This window comes from Carcharodon carcharias, chromosome 1 (genome assembly GCF_017639515.1).
Source record: "Carcharodon carcharias isolate sCarCar2 chromosome 1, sCarCar2.pri, whole genome shotgun sequence".
Taxonomy (NCBI): Eukaryota; Metazoa; Chordata; class Chondrichthyes; order Lamniformes; family Lamnidae; genus Carcharodon; species Carcharodon carcharias.
In genome coordinates this window covers 188998407-189016720 of record NC_054467.1, presented here as the reverse complement: position 1 = coordinate 189016720, position 18314 = coordinate 188998407, and the positions used below count along the sequence as shown (strand labels likewise).

Sequence of the window (18314 nt, the reverse complement as noted above, 5' to 3'; positions counted from 1 at the left end):
CTCATACACACACATACTTGAATATAAATATTCAGAAAATTAGGAAGTGCAACAATAAATCTGAAATGATTTAGAAAACATCTGATACCCTGGATTATGCTATAACTTTGCAACACTATTACTCCACATATAGCTTGCATAAGAGCCTCTGTTTTCAACTTTTTTATAATCATAATTTCCACTGATTAACTTTAGAATTAACTTAAGAATCAAAATTATGTTTCTAATTCTAGAAGTGTTGCATAAAAATAATAGTTTTCAGAATGGTATCTGCAGCAAAGAAGGAGCATTACTTTTTAGAACACAATTTAAGATATGCCCTCTGCTACATCTGTCCCTGGTTGATGATGACATTCCACGAATAGATCCACTATGCTGTAATGTACTGACTCACACCACAGAGATATTTGCTAATTACCATCTTGGTGCCAGATACAATTCCATTTCTGGGTACTAGTTTCAAAACAAAGTTTTGAAATTTTCCCATAAATCACACATTTCTCCTCCCCACCACATTGGAAATAAAAATCAAGTAAATGCCACAACATAACCTGAGGTAAGACAATTTTTTTAAACAAGTAACTGTCCAGCTGTTTGGTATTATCAATTCATTGCAGTCTCCAAAGGGAAGGGGATTTATGTATACAAAACAAGCAAACATGTTGCCCAACTAGATATTTCATAAACCATTCACAAATGTTAGAAAGTACAATGTGAACTTAGGGGAACATAATGCTCATTTTTCTGGTAAAATCTAATTTGTTGCATATACTATCAAATTTCTTCCTCATCATCAATGTTACTAAGAGGTGAAACAGGGCTCAGCCCATTTTGAGTTTAAATACCTTTCAATTAGAGATTAAGTTATTGCTCCACCCAAAAATCTGTGAAATTCTGTAACATTGCTGGTCAATTTGTCAGCATCATCCCAGGTAACTACTAGTCAATTTCTAATAAGATTAAAAGAAACAAATACATCAATAATCAGAGTTCCTCATCTCAAATTTGTGGCAATGAAGAGGTCCTCCCTACAGAAAAGGGGAAGAGAAACTCACAGTCAGTTACAATACATCACGCAGTTAGCATAGGACCAGGAGTAGTCCACTTGCTTGTTCTGTCAGGCAAAAAATAAAAAGGCGATTAGCATTCAAGACAGAGACCTTGCATAAATAGTCACTAGTCTCCAAAAGATAATCAAGTAAAATTCAATCTTCATCCATCTACTTTTCAAACTGTGTTTGATACTTTTGACAGAAAATATCTATACTGCTAAAGTAATAATCAATATTCATTCAATTTTTTAATAGTCTCTGATCCCAGTCAGATTTTCCCATTTGTAAATACTCAGCTAATTTGTGAAGCAATTAGTGAGGCAATAAAAATGGGTAAAAGAACAAAAACAATTCAAAATCCATAAAGAAAAAGTGAAGTAGTGGGCGAACTCTAGATAGAGCACAGAATTTACTAACAGGTTAATAACAGAATTAGCGAAGCAAGAGGCCCGAAATAGCAATAGAATGTCAAAAATGGCCCACATCATGCAATCAGAATTTAGGAAGAGCATCATAGATAGAAGTTGAGCAACAGTCAATGAGTAATTCTGTAATTACTTAGCTAAAGTGCTATTATATACTTCTTGATAGAGTTATTTACTGGAAATTGAAAGAATTGCAAGGACCAGTGGGGTTCTGATCATCTAATGTCCAAGAAAATCCATCTGTTGAAAAGCAAAATACTAAATTATGTATTTCACGGTTATGGGTTAAATGGTTTAGAACACTGCTACAGTCATTTGTAAAAATAGGAAGTGATTCAAAAATTAAACGGAGAAGGAAGGCTTTGATGACTGGATTATTTCAAACATCAAAACAAAAGAGCAAAAAGTTTTCCCAAATACCAAAAATAGCAGAGAAAATTGACAAAACATCAACATTTAATAGACAGGACTATACAGCAACTTAAAATTTGAGAGCAAGTGAAGTTGAAAACAAGTTTATTCTATTTTGGCCTCTCACCAATGCAGAGAAAGAGGTTGGCCTGGATTTTATACTTTCTGCATGGAAACAGTTCTAGCATAATGCAAAGGGGTTTGCAATAAAAAGATAACTGCAGTTCTTCTGTGCAACTTGACAGAGTGTCCAATTAATCAGTGCTGTCAAATTTACATTTAAATTGGAACTGGAATTTGTTTCCAGTAGACTAATTGATAACTTCTATTTCTGGAGCTCCATGGCAAAGATTATGATTAAGTGCCTTTTAAGGGTGCCTGTGTAATTTCAGAGAAGAACAAAAATGTAAAAGAAATTACAACTGTGAAACAAAGTTAAATTCCTCATCATCGTATATATACTGCAGCACGAGGTCTTACGGCAATGCGCTGAAGCCCTTGTAACATTTAAAACAAATTACGTTGACTTTAGTATAATATAGATAACATTTCTTATAACCCCCAGCAAAAATAAATCTAAAATATTGCAGCTTGTATTTATATGGAACATTCAACATAGTCAATATCCCAATGCACTTTACGTTAGGAGAAAAAAGACCCGAAGCAGCTTTGGGAGAAACAATTTAAACCATGGTCAAAAAAAGGTATTGACCGTTCTTAATGGCTGGGCAGAAATGAGAAAGTCGGGGGTCACAGGGAAAAACCTCTGAAGAGTAGAGTTGAAGTAGCTGAAGTTGCAGCCGTAAGTGTGAAAGGGAGGAAAAGATGATGGAGAAAATTGACAGCAGTGCAGAGCTGGAGAATCACAAGATATGGGCTGAGATTTGGGCTAGAGCAGATTGCAAAGGGACATAAAAACATTTTAAAAAATGGCAGAGAGTAAATGACCAACCAGTCAGCATCAGTCCCCATACTGTCATGGTTCAACTGAGCATCAGGATTCCCAAACACACTCCACTCGCCAACGGAGGGGTAAAAACTTCTGAACAAGGATAAGAGCTTAATGCAATGCTGGATAGAAAGTTGGTGGAGGTCAGTAGGTTTCAGGTAACAGGTGCAAAACTTTGGACAATCTGGCATTTGTGGAGCACAGTAAGTTGGCAAGCACTGGAGAAATAAAGTCTGAAGTCAAAGGAACAATTAGGGCTTCAGTGGTGGCATGATAGGCAATGGTGGAGACATTCCTCTTGCTCTTTCTTGTGATAATGTTAAATCTATTCTCTCATTGATGAATTGGAATTGGTAATCAGTGAAAACAATGAGCCGTAATGTCTGGTGGAGCAACTGAGTCGGATTGCCTCTCTGCTTGTAGTTATTGGCCTGGCAATGTAGCCTAAATCTATCCTGACCAACCTCCTGCCTCAGACCAGTGGGGTGGGAGGGTGGCCACTTTGGTGGGGGGAGTTGGTGGTCTGTGGGGCTGGGGATGGGGTGTAGGGACGGGAGCCAGGGGAGGGTGGCTGGGGACGTGGTTACGGGGTCGTGTTGGGGCTGTGTGCGCGTGTGCGCGTGCGTGCGTGCGTGTGGTGGTCGGGATGCCCCGTGTGGTTCAGTGCTATATATAGGGCAGAATTTTACAGCCCGCTGGCGGGTGGACGCCCAACCATGTCGGGCGTGAAATAGTGCGCGATGACATCGGGTAAACATCTAAGTCATTGCGCACTCGTGCGATATTTTGGGCAGCAGGCATGTACGAGAGTCGGCAGCACTCCCACCAACAATTAAGAGGGCTATTAAGGCCATTAAACTTTCAATTATCGTGGAATTTTTACAGCCCATCCAACAGGCGAATTGGCCACGTGGCCTTTGCATTTTTGAGGGAACCTCATCAGAGGGCGGTATAGGTTTCCAATACTAATTTTAAAAAACATTAAAATGTTTGGGCAGAATCTTTATTATCTATATGTTCAAGTGAGTGAGTCCTATGTGGGGACATTTTTTTCAGAATTTCATAATCTTTATTTTTGGATTCAAAATCCTTCAGCTCCCTGAGGAAGCTCTCATTCAGGGAGCTCTCGTTGTGCGTTCACCCGCGCCCGCACTGACATCAACTTTCGCACTCCTCCCGTCCTCCCCACCCCGAGCAACACTGAGCATTTCAGCACACCTTTCACGCTGGCTGGCTGTTCAGTGGCCAGCCAGCATCAAATCGCAGTCGGGCCGATTGCAGGCGGCGGGCCGTTTCCCAGCTGCTCCCGGGCCTGCCTGACAACCCAAAAATCCTGCCCATAGTTAACCAGAAGCTAGAAATGGTTTTAAGTATTCTAACTTTTTCTGGGTAACTATTCCTGGAACACAGTCAGGACCATCTAAAGTTTGCAATTTAAATCGCAGTATTGGATGGTTTCCCAGTGCAGAGCAATTGCCCACCAGAGGTTTGAACTTCCTGGCCAATTGCTGCGTGATCCTTACCTGGGAACCTCTGTGAGCGGGAGCTCCTCAGCGCATCTTTGGGGTAGCCCCAGATACACTATCCCGGAGTTTGGAAGTTACGGGCCAATCAATGCTGTCAAAATGCCACTAATTAACCAGCTCATTTCAACAGCTACTTACATTAAAAAGCACCTTTAATGTAATGAACCTTCCCAAGTCCTTCACAGGGGCATTATAAAACAAAATATGACACAGAACAACTTGAGACGATATGAGGTCAGGTGACCAAAAGTTTGGTCCAAGAGGTAGGTTTTAAGGAGTGCCTCAAAGAATGCTAGAGACATAGGGCCGAGGTAACTGAAGGCACAGCCTCCAACAGTGGAACAATTTAAATTGGGGATGCACAAGAGGCCAGAACAAAAGTAGCACAGATATCTTGGAGAATTGTGGGGCTGGAGGAGATTACAGAGACGAGAAGGAGTTAGATCATGGAGGGATCTGAAAACAAGGATGAGAATTTTAAAATCAAGGCATTGCTTGACTGGGAAACAATGCAGGTCAAAAGGGTAGTAGGGATATAGGACTTGCTGTGAGTTAAGATACGAGTATGCTGGAATAGTCAAGTCTTGTAATGATGGCATGAATGAGGGCTTCAGCAGCAGATTAGCTGAGACAGAGGAGGTCAGGCAATGTTATGGACAAGGAAATAGGCGGTCAGTGATGGCACGAATATGAAGTCAGAAGCTCACCTCAGGATCAAATGTGACACTAAGGTTGCAGGTAGACTGACTTTATCTCCGACGGTCGCCAGGGAGAGGAATGGAGTCAGTAGCTAGAGAATGAAGTTTGGAGCAGGGACCAAACAACAGTTTCAATCTTCCCAATATTTAACTGAAGGAAACGTTTGCTCATCCAGTACTAAATGTCAGATAGAAGTCTGATAATTTAGCAATGGTGCAGAAGTCGAGAGGTGGTGGTGATTTAGAGCTTGGTGTAATCAGCGTACATGTGAAAACTAATGCTATGCCTTATTGAGAGACAGTTTGTACATTAGAAATAGAAAGGGGGAAAGAATATATCCTTTAGGGACAACAATGGTAATGATACAGAAGCAGATAGAGAAGCCACTCCAAGTGATTCTCTGGCTTTGAAAATTAGATAGAAAAGAATGATAATAATGAAGAATAGATGAGGAATGTGATCAGTTGCACCCAGCTGGACACCAGTGGAGAAGCACTGGAAGAGAATGGTGCAGTTGTCAAAGGCTGCAGACAGGTCCAGAAGAAGAATGACCCACAAAATTGGCCATTTTAGTACTAATTTATTTTTCCATGGGCATACACTCAACACTATGAACAGATATCACCACAGACTGTCACACAGCTCTTGAACTTACAAATGGATTTGTACCGAATGCTTTATATCACCAAATGTTACCAAAGCCCATCTTCAGTGCAAATGTTTTAAAATTTAGGACTAGGAAATACTACCAATCACCCAGCTGACTACACACAACATGTCCAGTCATTTTTACTGTATATTCTGATCACAGAATAATGTTTGACCATACACTGTATTACTGCGCTTTTTGTACAGGAAGCTGCTCAGTTAGCTGGTTAAACTTACTATTTCATTATTCTGATGACTTTCTCGTCTGGGGATAAGCTGCATCACACGCCTTTCTTGGTACAAGAGATTCCAAATGTTCTTAGTGTTTGCGTCAGCTATTCTGGCAAATCTTCCATCTTGACAACTGGAGATACGAACTGGTCGCAGAGTAACTTCCACCATCACTGGAGCATGTAATTTGCTTAAATAAGCACAATGTTTTTGTTCACTTTAGTCCCAGGACCTGGCAGCACTGGAAAATGAAATTAATTTTTATTACAGTATTATTGTGGTTACAGTTTAATGTGCAAGGTTACTGAGATATTGCTGCAGAAAAATCAGAACTGGCAATTAAACATTGCAGGTTATAACATATTCAGAAAAGATAGAGAGGGAAAAAGGGAAATGCAGTAGTTGCGCTTATTAGGGATAACAATGGCAATAGAAAAAAGAAAGCAGCTGTCAGCATATAATCCATATGGATAGAGATATAAGATAATAATAGATCAATCACACTATCAGGTGTAGTCTACAGTTAACTAAATAGTGGAAGGGAGATGAAAGAAGAAATATGTAGATAAATTGGAGAATTGAGCATAAAACATAAGAATAATAATCATGGGGGATTTTAACTACCTTGATATTAATTGGACAGAAGACGTAGGTAACAGGGATAAAGGAATGGAGTTCCAACAATGTGTAGATGACTCCTTTCTAACCCAATATGTAAAAAACCCCAACATGGAAAATTCACTATTGGATCGAGTAATGGGAAATGAACCAGAGCATATCAGAGAAGTAAAGTAGAGGAACATCTAGGCAATAGTGACCATAATATAATATACATTAAAGTGATTAAAGTGAAGGACGCGAGTATGGCAAAAAAAACAGGTTAGTTGGATTGGAGAAGCGGATTCTGAGGGGATGAGAATGGAACTTGGGAAAATAAAATGGTCAGCTATATTGGCAAACAATGATGTGGACGAACAATGGGAAAAAGTTAAACGGTGTTCAATAGAATGCAAGAAAATATATTCTACTAAAAGGAAAGAACAAACTAAATATTAATGAAACTTCATGGTGAATAAAGACATAACAGAAAAATTGAGGGTTAGGAAAGAAGCATTCATTAAGTACATAGACAGCAGGGGAATACATCATAATAGAGAATATGTACAGATTAGGAGGAATGTCAAAAAATAATTGGGAAAGAGTAGAATTATAGGTCAATCAGCTTAACATGGTGGTAGAAAAAAAAATGGAATCCCTAATAAAAGGAGAGATTGGAAGAACATCTAGAAATGAGAAATGTAATAATGAATAGCTTGCAAGGATTTTATAAGGGAAAATCTTGCTTGACTGACATTCAATTTTTTGAAGAGGTACACAGAGTAGACAATGGCAATGCAGTAGATGTAATTTATCTGGATTTTCAATAAGTCTTTGATAAAGGTGCCCCAAAGTAGACTAACGAATAAGGTCAGAGAATGCAGAGCCAGGAGACAAATCGCAGACTGGATTGCTAGCTGGCTTCAAAACAGAAAGCAGAGTGGGAGTAAATGGTAATTATTTACAGTGGCAAAAGGTGGAAAGTGGTGTTCAACAAAGCTTAGTGCTGGGACCACTGCTGTTCATGATTTACCGTTTGAACTATGGAATCATAAACACAATTTCTAAATTTTTTGCAGGGAACACCTTTTGCAGGGAAAATTTGCAGGGATGTTAGTTAATACTGAGGAAAACCGCAATAAATTACATGAGGACATTACAAAACTTGTAGAAAAGGAAAATAATTATTGCAGTTCACACAGCTGGTACATTTTGGTAGGAAGAATATGGATGTCACTTATTACTTGAAAGGTGCAAGTCTAGGTGCAGTAGAGGAACAAAGGCAACTCGGGAGTACAAATATACCAATCCCTAAAGGTTGTGCCAAAAACCAAACCAAGCACTTGGCTTTATTTCTAGATAACTGAAAAGTAGGGAAATTATGCTAAATCTGTGCTGAACCTTGGTTGGACCACACAGTAGCCCACACCAGAACTGTGCGCAGTTCTGGTCGCCATATTATAAAATGGATATAGAGGCTCTGGGGAGGGTGCAATGAAAATGTACAAAGATGATAACAGAAATGCTTGCGCATCCATATCAGGAAGAACTGATAAAATGGGTCTCCTTTCTCTTGAAAGGAGAAGGCCATGGAATGGCCTTATAGAGGTAGTTAAAATTATGAAAGATTTTGATTTCTTTTTTATTCGTTCACGGGAAGTGGGCATCGTTGGCTCGGCCAACATTTATTGCCCATCCCTAAGTGCCCTTGAGAAGGCAGTGTTGAGCTGCCTTCTTGAACCGCTGCAGTCCACATGCTGTAGAGAGAGTACAGGGATAATATATCCTCATGTGGGGAGCAGTATCTCTAGAGTCAGTATAAAATAACCACTAACCAATAGAGAATTCAGAAGAAACATCTTTACCCAGTGGCTGACAATGTGAAACTCAATAACATAGGGAATGGTTGAAGTAAATAGTATAGATGCAATTAAGAGAAAGCCAGACAACCATGAGGGAGAAGGGAATAGATGATTACAAGGATAGATTTTGATGAGGAAGGATGGGAGGAGGCTTGACTAGAGCATAAACATGGGCATGGACTGGTTGGGCCGAATGACCTGTTTCTGCATCATTTACCCTATGCAATCCTATGTAGATTTAGGGAATTAGAATTTCAGAATCTGAAAGTATATTAGCAGTTATGTGGAGGAGTAAAAACACAGACTAAGAAAATATAACAACGCACATATGATTTTTTATTTAAAAAGTTCCTAACAGTATTTTTAAATAAAGGATCAACACAATTAACTTTCTGACTGCTAAGCAATATTTTCAATCTATACCAAATAATGGCTTCAGCACTGTAAGTAATGTGTACTGAGAGTGAAACCCCCCTACCCCACCCCACCAGAACACATGCTGGACTTTAAATTGTCTCAATTAGCAGGAATATGAGCTACTGATTTTTGCAGAGACTGAGTTCAACCATGGTAGCAGAAAGTCATAATTCAACTTTAGAATAGGAGGTAAAAGCAACATTTCAAATGCTTACATTCCCTTAAGGTCTGAGTGGTGTGACAAATTAAAACATATTTTTCACCTCTAGAGCAGGTTCAAAACAGCCAACACTAATGAGAGGACAGTCTCCTCACTCTGGCATCTACAAAGTCTTTAAATAAAATATGATTGGGTAGTCCTTGCTTAGTTTCTAACTAGCACACATACACATACACAACTGCTCATAATATAGAACCAGACAGTCAGTTGCCCTTAGAAGCCATAAAGGCTATTTGTATTTTAAATAGAAAGGTTATATCAGTTTGGGTACAGGAAAAGTTGAATACTTGCAATAATAGAATGCTGATCATACTATTCAGATAAATCTCAAAGAATCTCTTACACAATTCATTACTAAGGAATTACATGACTTATGTATGGGAAATGACACAGCCTCATGATCACAAACAACAAATGAATCTATTTTAGTGGGTTTTGCAATGATAGCGAAATAACTCCACTCACTAGTTCAAATAGTACAATATGAACTTCACATCTATTGAAACAGACAAATAGCATTTCTGGCAAATGACTTATCCAAAGGACAGCATCCTAAAATGCAGCACCCGCCCAGTACTGCAGTGGTGAACAAGCCTAGATTATACGCTTATAAAACATGCAACATTTGTCCTTGGAATGCCTGATACGTAAAGAATTTAGAGCGCAGGTAAATTTATTTCTCCCCCACCTCTCCCACTAGGAATTTAAATCAAGATGTCATTGGCCTAAAAATCCAATTTTGTTGTGCAAAATACACAATTAACAAATTATACTTCCCAACACATGCTATGTTTAAAGAACACATTAATGTAAACTGATAAACTTTTCTGTATTGTTACATCTTGAGTAGATGCTCAAATAAAAATGAAGAGAGCTGCAGGCTTCAAAATGCTGCATTTATCAGTTTTTTAAATATGCAGTTGTATATTTATCTTTTGATGGATTGGTCAAAGTCCAGCCAACCAGAATAAGTTAGGTGATTAAAGGCTTCAGTCGGATTTAATTTCTTACACGTTCGCGTACTGTTATCAAAGTAGTAATTGGACGTGTTTTGTAGATCATACCCGGTCAATCATATTTGAAAAGCAATAATAATTACAGAGACCATTAAAGTAAATTTGAAAAACCTTGCTCACTTGATTTTCAAACATAATTGCTGCATTTTTTTCTCCATCTTTAAAGTTACATTTGAAACATTTAAAGCTTTACATTGGTACCTGGAATGCACACAACTGAAGTGATTTGGGACAGGTACACGTAACTGTCTTGAGCATTAGGCATCAAAGTGGAGATCTTGAAACCTATGCTGTCAAAGCAGTGAGAAATCATCCACTTTGGATTGAGAAAGGCAAATTGGAATATTTTCTTAATGGTGACAAACCAGGCGCTGTGGATGGGCAAATGGATTTATGTGGGTGTCCACATACACAAATCAATAAAAGCTAGCCCACAAAAAGTTATTAAAGAGGCTGATGAAATATTTGACCCTATCACATGGGGGTTAGAATTCAAATGTGAAAAACGATGCTTTTGTTCCACAAAGCCTTGGTCAGATACCAAGGCAGAGAGCACTGGGTTCAGTTTTGGCATCAAACCTCAGAAATAGGCCTCAGAAGTTAACACATCATATATTCACCAGAATTAAACTAGGGTTTAAACAGTAAAATTATGAGGGCAGATTGCATAAAGTTGGCTTGATTCGTTTGAATTAGAAAGCTGACCAATTTAATGTAGGTATTTAATATGATAAAGGGATTCAATATAAGAGAGAAATGAATATAATTTCAAACAAGAGAGAACAATACAGGGGAGCCTGATACAGAAATCGGCTGTGTGGTTGTTATTGGAGAAGAAAGCTGTACATGCAGGAAGATATCAATGAACTGGTCAGGCGGGCAGAAAAGTAGCAATTGGAATTCAACCAAGTGAACCAATTGCAGAAATGTGAAGTTGTATATTTGGGGAGGCAAAACAAGGCAAGGGAATACACAATAAATGGTAAGATATTGAGGAGGGAAGAGGAGCAAAGACCTTTGAGTGCATGTTCACAGATCCCTGAAGGTAGCAGGAGAGGTAGATAGCTGTTAATGCAGCGAATAGACAACTTTCCTTCGATAACCAAGGCACACATATAAGAGCAGAGAGGTTACAGCAGAACTGTATAAAACACGAGCTAAGCCACACTTAGAGTACTGCATACCATTTTGGTCACCGCATTAGGGCAGGATGTGATTGCACGAGAGAAGGTACAGGGCAGATTTATGATGATGTTGCCAGCATGGGAAAAGTTTAGCCATAAGGAAAAATTGGACATACAAGGGTTGTTTTCATTAGAACAAAGGAAGCCAAGAGGAGATTAAATTGAGGTATCTAAAATTTTGAGGGGTCTAGAGTGAATAGAGAGGGCCTATTTCCCTTAGCAGGGAGGTCAATGCTTTTACATTCTTTGCCTCGGCTAATAAAGGCAAATATCCCATATGCCTTCTTAACCACCTTATCTACCTGTCCTGCTACCTGAAGGGATCGGGGGACATGCACACCAAGATCCCCCTGCTCCTCAATACTTCCCAAGATCCTACCATTCATCATGTATGCCCGTGCCTTGTTTGTCCTGCCCAGGTGCATTACCTCACACTGATCCGGATGAAATTCCATTTGCCACTGATCAGCCCCTCCATATCCTCCTGTAATCTAAGGCTATCCTCCTCCCTATTTACCACGCTACCAATTTTCATGTCATGACCCACTGATCAACCCTCCTACATTCAAGTCTAAATCGTTTATATATACCACAAACAGCAAGAGACCCAACACCGATTCATGTGGAACCCCACTGGACACAGGCATCCAGTCACAAAATTACCCCTCGACCATCACCTTCTGCTTTCTGCCACTCAGCCAATTCTGGATCCAATTTGCCAAAATGCCTTGGATTCCATGGGCTCTTATCAGTCTCCCATGCGGGACCTTAGCAAAAGCTGAAGCCCAAGTAGACTTCGTCAAATGCATTGCCCCCATCTACACACCTGGTAACCTCTTCGAAAAATTCAAAATGGTCAGACATGATCCCGCCCGTATTGAAAATTATTGCCAATGCCCCTGCTATCTTCTCCCTTGTATCAGTCAACAGCCCGGGATACATTTCATCTGGGCCTGGAGATTTATCTACTTTTAAGGCTGCCAGACCACTTCGAACCTCCTCCCTTTCTATGCTAATGTCTTTAATTATATCACAGTCCTTCTGCCTGATTTCCATACCCACGTTGTCCCTCTTACATGTGAACACCGACACAAAGTATTCATTTAGAACCGTATCTACATCTTCCGGCTCTAAGCACAAATTACCACTATGGTCCTTAATGGGCCCTATTCTTTCCCTAGTTATCCTCTAACTCATAATGTGCTTAATGTACTCTCAGTGTTTTCTCATGCCCCCTTTTAGCTCTCCTAATTTCCTTTTTAAGTTCCCCCCTACGCATTCCATACTCCGCTGGGGCTTCCGCTGTTTTGAGCCCTCAGTATCTGCCATAAGCCTCCCTTTTTCTCTTTATCCAATCCTCTACATCCCTCGACATCCAGGGTTCCCTGGATTTGTTGGTCTCACCCCTTTATCTTTACTGGGATATGTTGGCCCTGGACTCTCCCTATTCCCTTTTTGAATGAGTCCCACTGCTCCGATGTTGATTTACCTAAATGTAGCTGTTCCCAGTCCACTGTGGCCAAATCAATTCTGATCTTATTAAAATCGGCCTTCCCCCAATTTAGAACTCTGATTTCTGGTCCATCCTTGTCCTTTTCCGTAACAGCCTTGAATCTAATGGAGTTACGATCACTATCTGCAAAATGCTCCCCCACTGATACCTCTACCACTTGCCCGGCTTCATTGCCTAAAATTAAGTCTCTTATAGGACTTTCTACGTACTGGCTTAAAAAGTTCTCCTAGATGCATTTTAAGAATTCCACTCCCTCTGAATGTATCACACTATGACTAACACAGTTAATACTGGGGAAGTTGAAATCCCTTACTATTACTACCCTATTATTTTTATACTTCTCTGAAATTTGCCTACATATCTGCTCTTCTATTTCTCTCTGACTGTTTGGGGGCCTATAGTATATTCCCAGCAATGTGATTGCTCCTTTTTTGTTTTTAAGTTCTACCCATATGGCTTCATTTGAGGAGCCTTCTAAGATGTCATCCCTCCTTACTTGATCAATATTGTGATATGCCCTCCTCTTTTACCTCCTTCCCTGTCTTGCCTGAAGACCCTATATCCTGGAATATTGAGCTGCCAATCCTGCCCCTCTCAATCACGTCTTTGAGAAAGCAATGACATCATACTTCCATGTGTTAATTTGTGCCCTCAACTCATCTGCCTTATTTGTCAGACTCCTTGCATTAAAATACCATCCAACCTTGCCAAGCTCCTTTGTGCCTTAACTGGCCTATAATTTCTATGCCTTCCAGACTCACTTGTTCTCTCTTCTAATTTTGGCTATGCATCTCCCCTTGCAGAACCTCCCCTTAGTATCCCACCCCCATGCCAAGTTAGGTTAAACCTTCCCCAACAGCACTAGCAAACCTCCCCGCAAGGATGTTGGTCCCATTCCGGTTCAGATGCAACTTGTCCGCCTTGTACAGAACGCGCTGCCCCCAGAAACGGTCCCAATGTCCCAGAAATCTAAAGCCCTCCCTCCTGCACCATCTCTGCCTGCATTCACCTGGACTAGCCTTCTATTTCTATACTCACTGGAAGTAATCCAGAGATTACCATCTTTGAGGTCCTGTCTTTTAATCTGTTTCCTAGCTCCCTAAATTCTGCTTGCAGGACCTCATCCCTCTTTCTACCTATGTCATTGGTGCTAATATGTACCATGATCTCTGTCTGTCCCCCTTCAGAATGCCCTGCAGCTGTTCAGTGACATCCTTGACCCTGGCACCAGGGAGGTAATATACCATCCTGGAGTCATGTCTACAGCCATAGAAACGCCTGTCTGTTCCCCTTACTATCAAGTCTCCTACTGCTATTGCTCTTCCCCTCTTTTTCCTCCCCGGCTGTGCAGCTGAGCCACTCTCAGTGCCATGAGTGTGGCTGCACTCCCCCGAGGACCTCTCACTCTCACCATTTTCCAACGCGGAAAAATGGTTCTTGAGCAAGATGCGCCCTGGGGATTTCCTGACTACCTGCCTGACACCTTTTTTCTGACTGATGGTCACTCATTCCCTCTCTATCTGCACTTTTGTAAGCTATGGGGTGACCACGTCTAAAAACATGCTATCCACGAAACTCTCAGCCTTGTGGATGCACCTCAGTGCCTCCAGCTGCTGCTGAAGCTCCGAAACTCAGAGCTCAAGTAGCTGCAGCTGGTGGCACTTCCTGCACACGTGGTTGGTCAGAGCGCAAGGAGTGTCTAGGACTTCCCACATGTTGCAGGCAATACATAAAACGCGACTGAGCTGCCCTGTCATGCCTCTAGTTGAAAAAAAGCCCATATTTTAGATTAAATACAGTAAAAAAAACTAGAACCCTTACCTTCCCTTAGCTTAATCTATTTTAAACTGGAGAAAAACTGGAGAAAAAACACTTACTCACTACTCACCAATCAGCTCTTACCTTTGTGCTGATGTCACTTTTTGAAGCTTCCCCGCACTCGCATTGGTTCTGACCTCTCTGCCGCTCTCTCGCGCACTGTCTTGTGATGTCACTCTTGTTATTTTCAATAAGAACTGACTGCAGGGCACTCTTCCCAGACTGCTTCACCGCGATGCTGACTGCAGGGCACTCTTCCCAGACTGCTTCACCGCGATGCTGACTGCAGGGCACTCTTCCCAGACTGCTTCACCGCAATGCTGACTGCAGGACACTCTTCCCAGACTGCTTCACCGCAATGCTGACTGCAGGACACTCTTCCCAGACTGCTTCACCGCAATGCTGACTGCAGGACACTCTTCCCAGACTCAATGCTTTAAATGAAGAAAGTTCTCCTCATCTCAGTGCTAAATGGCCAACCCCTTATTCTTTGACTGCAATCCCCAGTTCTGGACTCTGCAGCTGGGGAAATGTCATCCCAGGATCTACCCTATAAAGCCTCTTAAGAGTTTTATATGTTTCAATGAGATCACCTCTCATTCTTCTAAATTCTAGAGAATACAGCCAAGTGTTTTCTTCTTTATAAGTTCACAGGAGGTGGATGTCACTGGAAAGGCCAATATTTATTCCCATCCCTCACTGTCCTTGGAAAATTGGTGAGCCACCTTGAGTACAACAGAGTGGCTTGCTAAGCCATTTCAGAGAGCAGTTCAGAGTCAACCATATTACCATGGATCTGGAGTCATATGTAGACCAGGTCAGATAAGGTTGGGAGATTTCATTCCCTAAATGAAGATTAGTGAACTACATGAGTTTTATGACAATTCGGCAGTTTGATGTTCATCATGTGCCCCAGATTTATTTAGTTAATAGAGTTGAAATGTTCCAGCTGCCATGCTGAAATATGAAATGGGAGGGAATCGTCCTGGAAGGGGGAAGCCCAGGCGTTGGGGAGCTTTTCAGGTGGCTAGTGAAACTTCCCCCACGATATTACCAGGATGAGGCAATTAGAAGCCAACAGCCCCTGTTTGAAGCAACCTTGCAGGGGAGGCACAGGCCAAGTGCAGGCCAAGCAGGCAGTGTCTGGTGACCGAAAGGGAAATCCCTCCAATGGTACGTTGGTGATGCAGGATGGCCTTTGCCATTGGTGGCCCTGTCCTTGGACCATGAAACCTCAGACTCCGATGGACCACTCCTCCCGGTCCTGACCCCAGGAGGCTACCTCCATGCTGCTGGTGGTCTCTCTAACCAGTAGGGGACTGCAGGCCTGGGTAAATGGCCCTTAATTGGGCCTTTATTCAAATTGGCTGCCTATTTCTGGTCAATAGCTGTTTCCACCACTACACCAGTGATGGACTGTGCCAGGGAGATGCCCAAATGCAGCTCTCTGGCATTTTAGTGCTCCCTCCCAGCCCATCATTCCAGGGTCTGTAAAGTTCAGCTCATGCCACAGGATCATTAGTCAAGCATTTGGATTACTTGTCCAATGGTATTGCCTCTATATTACTGTACCCAGGTCAACTCAATCTCCCATCATCCCACAATCACTCCACTAAGCTTTCATTACACTCCCTCCAAGGCAAGTAGATCCTTCCTGAAGTAAGGAGACCAAAAGTCTCTGCAGTACTCCAACTGTGGTTTAATCAAGGCCCTATACAACTGTAGTATGACTTGTTCTCCAATTCCTTTGTAATAAAAGTTTTCCTAATTGCTTGCTGTATCTGCTTGTTAACAAGCTGTGATTTGTGTACAAGGGCACTCAGGTCATTCTGAACACCAACATTTCTCAGTCTGTTACAACTGTGAGGCTTAAAAGATTCTCTCTTTTTAAGGACTGTATCTTTTAGTTTCAGATTATTATAGTCTGGGACTGCAGCTTTAAATGTAGGATAGATGAAAGGGATCATGTGACCTATGCTGGAGTCTGCCTGACAGTGAGCCTGGGTGATTTAATTGATGGAGATCAGAGAAAGACTCAAACTGTTTTATTGAGAGGGAGGTGCGTGGTGCTTACACATGGGGACAATGACAGAAGTTTCTAGTTCTAAGTGAGTAGATCCTCAGATTCCAAAAAGTCCTAGAAAAGTGTTACAGATATTAAGTTGTAAATAGTTGTGCTGTAACCTATTGCTTTTATCTAGGATGAACGGAAGTTGGGAGCAACGATAATTAACTAGTATTTTTACTTAGATAGAAAGCTAATGTGTTTGATATACATGTTGTAAAATATGTGTCATGGGGAAGAAGGTACAAGAAGTTTTTTTGAGGTTGGGTTACAGACTTCCCATTAAACCCAGGTATATCACAGACAGACAGCATTTGAGATTTTGTCTTGTGGGGTTTGTAATCAACTAAGTGTAGAGAGCAAGAGATAGACCCAGCCAGGCCTGCACCTAAAGCAGAGAAAATGCTGACTTGATTGTTCACCATGCAGAATGTGGGGCTCAGATTGAAGACAGAGTTCATGAGGAGTTAAAGGAGGCTGGAATATTTGCCAGCTTGAACCTAAAAGAATAAATCTATTGTGTAACCCTCAGTTGGAGACACTTCTGGGTTTAGAGTTTATCCACTGGGAAAATAAAAAGGAAGCAACCCTTTGGAAGCTGGGAGTAATTGGAACTGTTTGCTATAAGAACTGTAAAGGAAAGTGAAATATGTGAAAAGTAACAAGGAACTGTTTATTGTTCTAAAGTTTTAGTTGCCTACAAAAGAGTGATTAATTATAGTGATTTTTAGTTATTGGATACAAAAATGACCGGCATTCCTATTCTCCTTTTCTGTCTGTTAAGTAATTTCAATCCATGCTAATATATCATCCCCAATAACTGAAGGTATGAATCTTTATTTTTAAAAGTTATCGATCAATACAGAGATCATAACAAGCCTCTCACCATTTAAAAAGAATTCCACTTTTTATTTTTCCTAACAAAGAGGATAACTTCACACTTCGCCACATTAGATTCCATCCGTCATGTTCTTGCCCATTCATTTATCTTTGCAGCCTCCGCACATCTTACTTTCCCATCTAACTTTGCACTGTCAGCAAAATTGGATACATTACACTCAGTTCCTTCATTTAGTTCTTGATATAGATTGTAAATAGCCGAGGCCCAAGTTCTGATCCTTGTAGTACCTAATTCGATATCCTCTGCCAACCCAAAAAGGACCAGTATACCTATTTTCTTTTTCGGTGTGTTAAACAATTTTCAATCCGTGCTGATATATTATCCCCAATAACAGGGGCCCTAATTTTCTGTAATAACATCTTGTGTGGCAACTAATCGAATGCTTTTTGAAAATACACTATATCCCCTGGTTCCCCCTGAATCTACCCTAATTACAACCTCAGAAAACTCATAACAGATTTGTCAAAACACGATTTCCCAGAGTATTTAATGCCTTTCATGATCCCAAGGCATCCTGAAACAGTTTACAGCCAATTAAGTAGTTATGAAGTGTGATCACTTTTGCAATGTAAGAAATAGGGCAGCCAATTTGCTTACAGCAACCTTTCACAAATAGAAATGAAATAATGATCGGATAGTTTTGTGCATGATGTTGCTTGAGGGATAAATATTGGCCATGACACTAGTGAGAATATCATGAGGAGTCTAGACAGAGTAGCTAGAGAGATACTGTTCCTATTAGCCGCAGAGGGTCCAAGAGTTAAAGGACACAGATTTAAG

At 40.8% G+C, this 18314-nt stretch overlaps 1 protein-coding gene across 9 annotated transcripts in view; it reads right to left on the bottom strand.

Annotated features, from left to right (window-relative positions):
• The window catches only part of LOC121279313 (protein FAM214B), a 163847-nt gene that overhangs the window by 62040 nt on the left and 83493 nt on the right, over positions 1 to 18314 (bottom strand). For 6 of the 9 annotated variants that reach the window (XM_041190511.1, XM_041190462.1, XM_041190528.1 and 3 more), the window contains exon 3: positions 5948 to 6182. The exons of 1 other annotated variant lie outside the window; for it this stretch is intronic. The gene's annotated coding sequence lies outside the window, so the exon portion shown is untranslated. Of the gene's footprint in view, positions 1 to 845; positions 951 to 1055; positions 1115 to 5947; positions 6183 to 18314 lie in introns of all 9 variants that reach the window. 2 more of the 9 variants (XM_041190503.1, XM_041190493.1) reach the window with 2 other exon arrangements.